Genomic DNA, 10,292 nt, shown 5'->3' on the forward strand with positions numbered 1-10,292 from the left:
AACAGTTGAAACAGATACACCACCCAACAAAAAAAACTCTTCAGTAAAACAAACACTAGCATACACATTCCAAAACATCAGTCAGATTCTAATGACTTTCAGTTCGAATTAAACAACTTGCAACATAACCACAATGAAACAATTCCACTGCTCAGTACACTTCAAGCTAACATTGGTTACTACCTCCAACATAACCTACAGCAAAACTAACTGAAAACTGCGTGTCAAGACGCATCTTCTTACCTATATAAGAATAACGAATATACTTACTTTTACAATACCCTTGATGTAACCATGTCTTTCTGCAAAATCAATAGCTCGAAGTTTGGCCGGACCTTTTCTGTGCTTAACATGGGCTCTGAAAACCGATCCCGCACCTTTTCTCTGTCCCCTGATAACACGTCCCATAGTTTACTACAATAAAAAATGTATACCCTCACATCAGTTTTTTGTATCATAAAATTAAAAGCAATCTCATTTCCGCATTATGCTACCGTTAAGACTTGAATACGAATACACAGAGCATTATTTTACAATGGAATTACACAAACGCAGCAACTAAAATGACAATGGCCCCCAACCGACCACAATCTCCAAAAGAAGCGATCAAAGAATCTATTTATCCAGAATGCCTTTTTGCACATGGGTATCAGAAGAGCCAAAGTTTACACGAAACGTACACTGACTGTGCGTACAAAAAAGTCACAGCTTATACTTTTACAACAGACAACAACTAATCATGAATTTATTTACAGAAACATATGTAAAAATCTTCGTACAATACAATAGATACACCACTAAGCTAAGATGACAATTATAACGCAAAGATTAAACAGGATTTCGTTATCAAAACAGCAAACATACACCAACCTCTAAGGAGCTATCAGCCTAAAAGGAAGTACGTCTCCAAATTTGGCGGATTTGCTTCCGGGCGAATGTACAAATGCATACTGGGAAATCAGAATACCCCCCCCCCCCCTACTGATTATACAATGCCTTTTCGGTCATCAGTACGAATGGAATGTTGCTGTATATCCGACGCAAAAGCTGTTGCAGCTAAACAGAAGCATGCATCACATAGCAAGGATAGTTTATATGTCAAAAGAAGTTGCACAGACAGTAGCAAGCACCCCCTTAGTTCCATCTTGGGCTTTGTATTAGAAAAGTCCCGCCTACCATCCAATAATGTTGAAAGTAAAGTAATATTCATACTGATAGTGGTATTAATATTCATTGTCTTTTCGTATTTTGCTGGTTGTGGCTAGATACCCTTGGCTGAAGGGACCTAGTTCTTTCAGCCAAGGGAATCTAACTCGCTCACAGTGAGATAGCTAGATTCTAGTGGGGAAAAGGACCGTCTTTACAGCAATAGATTCTAGCCCCGTTGCTGTGAGCAGGCTAGATTCCCTTGGTTGAAGGGACCTGGGGCCTTTCAACCAAGGCAATCTAGCCTGTGCTTTATGAGAAGGCTAAATTCTAGTGGGGAAGAGGACATTCTTTGCAGTAATAGAATTTAGCCTTCTCACTTAATACAGGCTAGATTCCCTTGGCTGAACGGACCTAGTTATTAATAAACATGAGGTAATCTGTTGTAATACATATGATTGACAGGGACTTTTCAGAGCATGGAATCTAGCTATTTTAATACAGTAGATTGTAGGGGAACAGGACTGAAACATATTTTAACTTCTTTATAAATATTTTACAGTTTATTTATCTGAATAATTCCTAAACTGATTTTCATCTAAAGCAGAGTAGATTATATTGTATAAAAGACAAATTCAGGAAAAATTCTGGATTGCAGTTTACAAAATTACTCATGTTCACCTGAAAGGGAGACTAAAGTTACCGTTTATATAAAAAAAATCATGCACTTGTTATCACAAAGCCAGAGAATAACCTGGTTTGTAAAAGAAGGTGAATTATTGTGAGAAAAAGGAGTTTCTCTCATAGAATTCAAAGAAGGCTTTTGGTAGTACACTTTAGGTTCCTTCAGTACAGATTTCCTTGGCTGAATGGACCTGGTCCTTTCAGCAAAGGGTATCTAGCCTGTTCTTCATGTACAATGGCAGGAATGAGCTTTTTCACTGAGTCCTCCAGCCTGTTATCAATAACATGGCTAATTTCTACTGGGCAAAAGGACCTTTTTTATTCCAAAAGATTCTGTCACCTCTGACATACAAAGGCAAGAATGACTTTTTTTTTTTTTTAGGAAAGAGCTGCACTACTTTCTTTTGTTTGAGTGTAATTTCTGGCGTATTCAACACAGATTGCCATGGCTGAAGGACCCAGGGCCTTTCAGCCAACGGAATCTAGCCTACTCTATGTGAAAATGCTAGATTCTAGTGGAGGAAAGGACCATCTTTCTGGGAATAAATTCTATCTCCTCTGGTGTTCAGTGGAAGGAATTACCATTCTTTTTTGGAAATACATGACTTACATTTGTTTGGCTGAGCATAATTGCAGGCCCCTTCAGAACAGATTTCCAGGGATGAAGGACCTGATCCTTTCAGCCAAGGTAATATAACCTGTTGTATCAGAAAGTGCTAAATTCTAGTGGAGGAAAGGACCACCTTTCTGTGAGTAGTTTCTAACCCCTTTAGTGTACACTGGCAGGAATGACCCTTTTTACTGAGTCCCCTATCCTGTTATGTGTAACATGGCTAAATTCTAGTAGGGAAAAATGACCTTTTTTATGGGAATAGATTCTGTTACTTCCAGTGTACAAAGGCAGGAATGACCATTGTTTTTCTTTTAGGAAAGAGATGCACTACTTTCTTTAGCTTGAGCATAATTTCTGGCACACTCAACACAGATTGCCATGGCTGAAGGACCTAGGGCCTTTCAGCCAACGGAATCTAGCCTGCTCTATGCGAAAATACTAGATTCTAGTGTCGGAAAGGACCATCTTTCTGGGAATAAATTCTATCTCCTCTGGTGTTCAGTGGAAGGAATTACCATTCTTTTTGGAAATATACGACTTAAATTTGTTTGGCTGAGCATAATTTTAGGCCCCTTCAGAACAGATTGCCAGGGATGAAGGACCTGATCCTTTCAGTCAAGGGAATATAACCTGTTGTATCAGAAAGTGCTAAATCCTAGTGGTGGAAAGGACCATATTTCTGTGAGTAGTTTCTAACCCCTTTAGTGTACACTGACAGGAATGACCCTTTTTACTGAGTCCCCTAGCCTGTTATGTGTAACATCGCTAAATTCTAGTAGGGAAAAGGACCTTTTTTTATGGGAATAGATTCTATTACTTCTAGTGCACAAAGGTAGGAATGACCATTTTTTTCTTTTAGGAAAGAGATGAACTACTTTCTTTTGCTTGAGTATAATTTCTGGCACACTCAACACAGATTGCCATGGCTGAAGGACCTAGGGCCTTTCAGCCAACAGAATCTAGCCTGTTCTATGTGAAAATGCTAGATTCTAGTGGAGAAACGGACCATTTTTCTGGGAATAAATTTGTATCTCTTCTGGTGTGCAATGGCAGGAATTAACATTCTTTTTGGAAATACGTGACTTACATTTGTTTGGCTGAGCATAATTTCAGGCCCCTTCAGAACACATTGCCAGGGATGAATTACTCTGGACTTTCAGCTAAGTGAATATAACCTGCTGTATCAGAATGTGCTCAATTCTAGTGAAGGAAAGAACCGTCTTTCTGTGAATAGCTTCAAACCCTTTAGTGTACACTGGCAGTAATGACCCTTTTTATTGAGTCCCCTAGCCTTTTAGCATTTTCTGATTCAGAAGGTTATATTCCCTTGGCTAAAAGTACCTGGATCCTTCATATGTGGTAATCTGTTCTGAAGAGGCCTGACATTATGCTTAACCAAACAAATGTACATCATGTATTTCCAAAAAGAATGTTAATTCCTGCCACTGCACACCAGAAGAGAGAAAATTTATTCCAAGAAAGTTATGGAACGGTCAAACACTTTTGTCTACTCAACCATGGACTTCTTCACAACCATCTTACTTACATCTAACACCTCTTTCTATTTAAAAATCATGCAGTCATGTTATTGTTCAATTGATCCCACATTTGAAAGTTTTAAACAGACAATGTTACATTTAACCATATAACATGCATTTTACCACAAGTTACAAGACAACAGATATCAACCAGCCTAAAACATCCTGTAAAGTATTATTATAAAACCAATGAATAAAAAAATGTAGTAAATAGGTATTTCTAGCCAACCCTTATATATTGTGTGTTAAACACATTTAAAAAGTAAATAGCAAACAATAATGCAAGTTGTATACAATAAATATTTTAATCATTCTGTAAGTTATCTTCTCAAACTCTGTTTTTAAAATAGGGATCCAAATAAACATTGTTATGTTTTGCGTAGTTATTTCTCTTCATTTATACATCAGCTGATAATAGTTTCAGTATTGATGTCAATGAGGTCTTCTCATTTAAACTAAGGACTGACATGGCATTCATCCTGAGCTGCCAAATGAGCTCCCTTTTCTCTACCTGTGTTTCCTAACTGCCCCCCCCCCCAATGCTCTTAGGTATTGTTTCTAAAATACCAAACTTACACTTTGTAAATGTGGGTCACATGTCTCTGTGTCCATAAAGGGCACTGCTTGTGTTGCTTTTGGCAGTTGTGTATAAATGTTCATAAATATGTTCACAAGACTGCCTTTCTGTCTTTCCACTACAGAAATATTTATGGCTTGAGAAAATTGCTATATACACTATTTCTCTGGTGTTACAATGCCCATCTACAAAATGTACTACTCTAGCAGGTTACCTATACTATTTTTTTCTGTTCTTCTGAACTATATCTACATTGGTTGCATGCACTATAATGTTTGGTGCCCTTGTTGCTATACATTGTTTTTATCTTGGGGTGTTCCAATCAAATATTTTTCTTCCCCCTCATATAGATAAATCTTGGAGTTTCACCAGTGGTGGTAAAGATATAATCATTACCCCAAAATATGTTCTAGTTTCTAATAAATATATCTTTTTTTTTTTTTGGCGTAGCTATCCAATTATAACACCGCAGACTTGATGCAAACCCTTTCCTGATTGTATTTTGTCCTGGTGTCTCGGGGCACTACCCTCGTGTCATACCTAATAGTAGATTTTATTTAGTGCCCCATCCATTAGTAATTCCACACTAATTTTGTATACTACATCTCTTGCATATCCACTTTCTCAGAAAATATAAATTAATTTATTTAGTCCCATCTGGAACTTAACCCTGTTGGAACTCATTATGGATGCTCCCACTAATTGACCTTTGAAAATGTTCATGTTTGTGTATCCAGAGTGATGGCTGTTGAACTCCAAATATTTATTAGAAAATGTAGGTTTTCTGTACAGCCTTGACCCATATCTCTGTAGATTGTCACTTCCAGATAGTCAATCTGATTGTCAGTAGGGCTCTGGTTTAAATCTTACAAAAAGGTTAATTTTGTTGATGTAGATAATAACTTCTTCCCTTTATTATTCTCTACCCTTCCAAAGGATGAACATATCATCCAGAAACAAAGGTAGGCATTCCATTCTCTCTCTTAAATCAGATTTTACAACATTCTTCTTTTCCCATTGGTATATAACCAGGTTAACATATATGGGGGCACAATTCCTATAATTTCAAATGTGGTATCCACTGAACAATCACATGACTGCCTGATTTTTAAATAGAAATGATTTTTATATGCAAGCAAAATGGTTCTGGATAAGTCCATGGTTGAATGAATGACAGCATTGGACCATTTTTATATAATTGGCATTTTTTCCTGTTTGGAATTTATAAATTTTCTGTTTTTATGTGATATCTGCAGTCTGCATTTTTATTCCCTTCATTCATGAACAGTCTACTCTGCATAGAAATTAGAGTGTTGTTGGTGACTGTGCACTATGTGAGCTTTTTTGTTTTACAAACTTTTTCTCTGTCTATATGGCACACGCTGGTTACAGTTCTATAACTTCTATAGTGACTTATTCTCATATCCATTTCAAAATATGTCACATCTTACAAATGTATTGGTTGAAAACCTTCAAACAAAAAATAACCCCCATATTTATTGAACAGTAACACACACAACCATGTACAATTTCAAATATTGAAGTTTTCAGCTTGTAATAGGAACAAATGTCCCAAAATGACAGCTACACTCACAGACCTCTGTTAACCTAAAAGAAAAGTTGTCCATGCTAAGAAGCATGGTGCAACTTGTGCTTCAACTAGCTGCTAACTGGTTTTGAGTTTTCTGTATAGCTCTCCTAGCAGTGAAAACACCAGAATGCTTTCAGAGAACATTATCTACTAGCCAGTTCTCTTTTTTTCACCAACCAACCACTCTCCACCAGACTGTAACCCATTTCTGCTTGTCAGATTGACTCAATGGAGACATGAGAACCAGGCAGCTAATTTAACATTATCAGATTGTTTCCATGGAGCAATGAGAACCAGACAGTTAATTTCTATTTATCATACTGTTTCCATGGAGAATTGATGGCCAGATACTGACTTGTTACTAAGCATACATTCATTTGCTAGAAAAATAGTCTCATAATATTCAGTATTGTTTGATTTACTTACTTTCTCTTAAACTTTGTTACTAAACCAATGTAAGTTACTTAATCCAGTCATTCCCCCAAGCAGGAATGAGAAAAAGCAGATTAATTGTTCTTTTGTTATGCTCATTTAACCAGGCTTTGTCTTTCTTTGTAACATTTCAGTGCCTATGTTTCTTAAAAGTGAACAGTAAACAAAGAAGGCCGGAAGAATGAAAAAAACAAATAAACAGCAGCACCTACTTACAATCCCTATAAACTTACACATACCTGAGAAAAAATTATTTTACAGCAAACAAAGAAATCCATACACCACAAGCATAGTACTATTAAGAAAAGGAATGTTTTTCTTTACATACAGTTCAATTTCTCCCTTCTCTTCCCCTCCACAAAGCATTTCTCCAAACCTTACTGACATAAAGTAGGGCACACCCCCACAAATTCAACACATTCTGAAAAAGTCCAATATGTCTAGATGGCCTTGCTCTGTCATATTTCACAAATATAATTATTGCCGTGTAATACTGCATTAAGCTACTGACTTTATTACTGTTCATCTCCATTTGCCAAATCCTGTCTCTGCTTTATTTCTAATGTACTCTCAAATCTTCTACTCAACTCTTAAGCTCCGACCTTCTCTCCTACATTTTCCGTTGAAACAGTGGAAATTGTTGCATGGATACAGTCTCTCTGTTGTATTTATTACTAGAACAAGAAGCAGAATTGCCTTCTGTTTCACAACTACTGTTTGTTGGACAAACTTTTGGTATTTCATCCTAATTATGTACTTCATCTAGAAATTATATTGTCCTGCGATGAAAAAATAACTTGAAGACAGCTTGGTACAGCAATTTAAATTTCACACCTGCATCTCAACATTCCCTGAATAGTGGACTGAGTTTACTCCTCTTCTGCTTGGGGTATAATGAGCAATCATTATCAACAAACACACTGCTGTCTCCCACTTTTAGTATTTCGACCTTTGGCACAGGTTTGTCAGAATAAGCATCTCTGCCATTAAAGGTCTAGGTTGCTTTCTCACAACCAGGTTTGAAGCATTCACACAGTGTGCCCTTTCATCTAAGTAATGCTGTGGAATACTTCAGTTGCTTATTTGTGCTTTTATAAAATTAATGTAGTATGTTCCCTTCAGCTTCTCTGTTACAGCTGAAAATCTCCAGTTTTCCCTACATGCTGTGTCCTGCACTTCTATTATTTTTTTAAAAATCTCTTTCTAAGCAGTCTCATATGCAGCCACTGCTATCTTCATTTAAAACTCTGCATTTTTTGCAGCTTTATTACCTCATCTGAATATCTGTTTACACTTTCTTCCATTTTTAAGGCCTTGTATTGTTTATGTTAATATACTCTTATCATCCTTCATTTGTTTTACAGGTCTGTCTGCAGTTCTCTTATATGTTCCTGTAGGTAGCTGGAAATCATGTATGGAGGTTTCATTGTTTTTTGTGGAACAGCTGCAGAACTTTCCACAGTTACTGTATCTTCTTCACTCCTTGTAGCCGATTCTTTTCCAGATGCTCTGTATTTCTTTTTTCCTGGCATCCAGGCAATACACTACTCAACCGTTACTGATATTTACCCAAAATTAAAAGTCTACTGGCTTTCTCTGTTGAATTTCTGTTTTCATACTGGAAGACCATGAGTTAAGCTGCTACTTATTGTGCAGCCATCTTGGAAGTCCAACATAAATGCTTTCTGTAGAAATTTGAGGAACAAAGGAAGTGGGTGATAAGCATAAAGGAGACTGGATGGCCAAATGTGGATCAGTGCAAAATACCTGTCACCCTTGTTGCTGTGGGAGAAAAAAAGAGGTCACAGCAAGGACGGCCTCAATGACAGAAAAATGTATACACCACTGACTGTGAGACTACTCATGAGTAGTAAAATGAACCTGCTGAGTTTCTCCCCTGGTATGTTGGATTGTCCTGAATGTACGTTCCAAATAGAAAGCAGTTGGAGATCGCCTGTTGCCACACTCTCATACTTTCTCAGCAGAGCGGTTAAGAATGGGCTCCCCTTTGCTTGTTGATGTATCAGACTACAGACTTGTTGTTGATTTGAATCACAACAGGCTCTAGAGGAACAGCATCATGAAATTCCTGTAAGGCTATGACTGCTCTCATCTCCAGTTTGCTGATATGTGAATTGGTCTCTTGGAGGACCACATGCCTTTGACAGTTCTTCCCAGGTAATGCTCACCAGTTGGAAGGTTTACGTATTCGATGTGGCCATTGGGGTGGTAAAACAAAAGATACACCTAAGTAAATATCATCTGACTGGATCCACCACTGAATGTGGTGTTTGCATATTGTTAAAAGCTTGATTGGAAGAGATAAGAGTTGTTGAAAAATAGACTACTGAGCAGCTAGGCTCCACTGAAGGATACATATAAAGTTGCATGCTAAAGAAAGTAGAACGTTCACTGCTGCCATGCACCCTAAAACATGAATAATTAAGCTTTTTGAAGTGACACTTCTTATGGCTCATTTAGCCAGAAGTGAAACTCAAACATGAAATTGAAGTACAGAAGTCTGACTCCATCTGTAGGGCTGAGTTTGACTTCCCTCTCTACTTCAGCTTTTCAAACACACACACACACAGGTTAGCTTTTCAAACACACAGACACACACTAATGAATGTCACCTTAAATAAAGAAAAAAAGCTAAAAACTGTTTTCCTGCAAACTGTCAAACACTTGCCCATTACCTCCACAGGACACCACCAACAAAAACAGGCCAGTCCTGCAAACCCCCTCCCCCGACAACTAACAATTGGAAAACAATTCCCATTCACCACAGAACTGAACGGGCAGCTACCTACACTGTAAGGCCAGAGTTCTGAGTACTAAAACAAACCATACAAAGTATAACATAAAAAAAAAAAAAAAAACAGAATAGCATGCTTGTGATTACTAATAGTAACACAACAACCCTCCTGGGTTGCAACCTAAGTCCTGCTTGAGTATTTCAGTGAAAATACAAGCTAACAGCTGAATGAACAGGAAGCCTCGGAGCAAATAGAATACACTTGCTTTGAAACCAGAGCTCAGCTTGTTTTGGTGACTGTTTTGGGAGATTAACAAGTTCATCGCTTATGTGATTGGTTTAACATGTAGTAGGGGATACACCCTCTTTTGTGTAGACTACTTTCTTTAATCACGGTTATAACTATTTTCTTCAAATGTATATTTATTTTTTTCCTCCATGTGGTTTTTGGGTGAATCAGAGGCATTATTACTGAAGAAGAACAGGACCTTTTTTATTTGTCCCATATCTCTTGCTTTGCCTATATTAGGTCCACTATTCCATTGAAAGGAGGACTTGTCAGTAATTCATGGTATTATGGTATCAACCTGTCTTGTGCATTAGTCAGGGAGAACTGCTCAAAAAACATTGAGATACAATTACTGCTGTAAAGGCTGAATAATGATGTCATGTTTTGCAAAGCTAACAGCTAAGTTCTAAAATGGTTTTGTCAGCTCTCCCAGGGGTGCTGACTGAGTTAGGGTGACAACTGCTACTCATACCTCTCATTCTCAGAAATCTGGAGAAAGCCATACCTTATAGGGGACAAAGGCCCAAAATAGGGAAAATTGTTATATTTTTAATTATTTTTTTTAATTATTGCTCTTACAAACCTAGACATTTAGAAAGTAAATGGATAAAAAAAAAAATATGTGCATGGCCACCATGCATGTTAGAAGTGAAACTTCTACAATGAA

General features: G+C 37.3%; 1 long non-coding RNA gene across 2 annotated transcripts; it reads right to left on the bottom strand.

Annotated features, from left to right (window-relative positions):
• Window positions 1-289: 289 nt before the first annotated feature.
• Window positions 290-1,421, bottom strand: LOC122812787. 2 transcript variants are annotated; one of them, XR_006366564.1, is made up of 2 exons: window positions 871-1,421; window positions 290-414 (listed from the first exon to the last, which is right to left on the bottom strand). It is a non-coding gene; the product is annotated as an uncharacterized LOC122812787 (long non-coding RNA). The 2 variants fall into 2 exon arrangements; XR_006366565.1 differs by having other exon boundaries at window positions 780-872.
• Window positions 1,422-10,292: the final 8,871 nt, after the last annotated feature.

Source organism: Protopterus annectens, chromosome 10.part0 (assembly GCF_019279795.1).
Source record: "Protopterus annectens isolate FY-2018-M chromosome 10.part0, PAN1.0, whole genome shotgun sequence".
Taxonomy (NCBI): Eukaryota; Metazoa; Chordata; order Ceratodontiformes; family Protopteridae; genus Protopterus; species Protopterus annectens.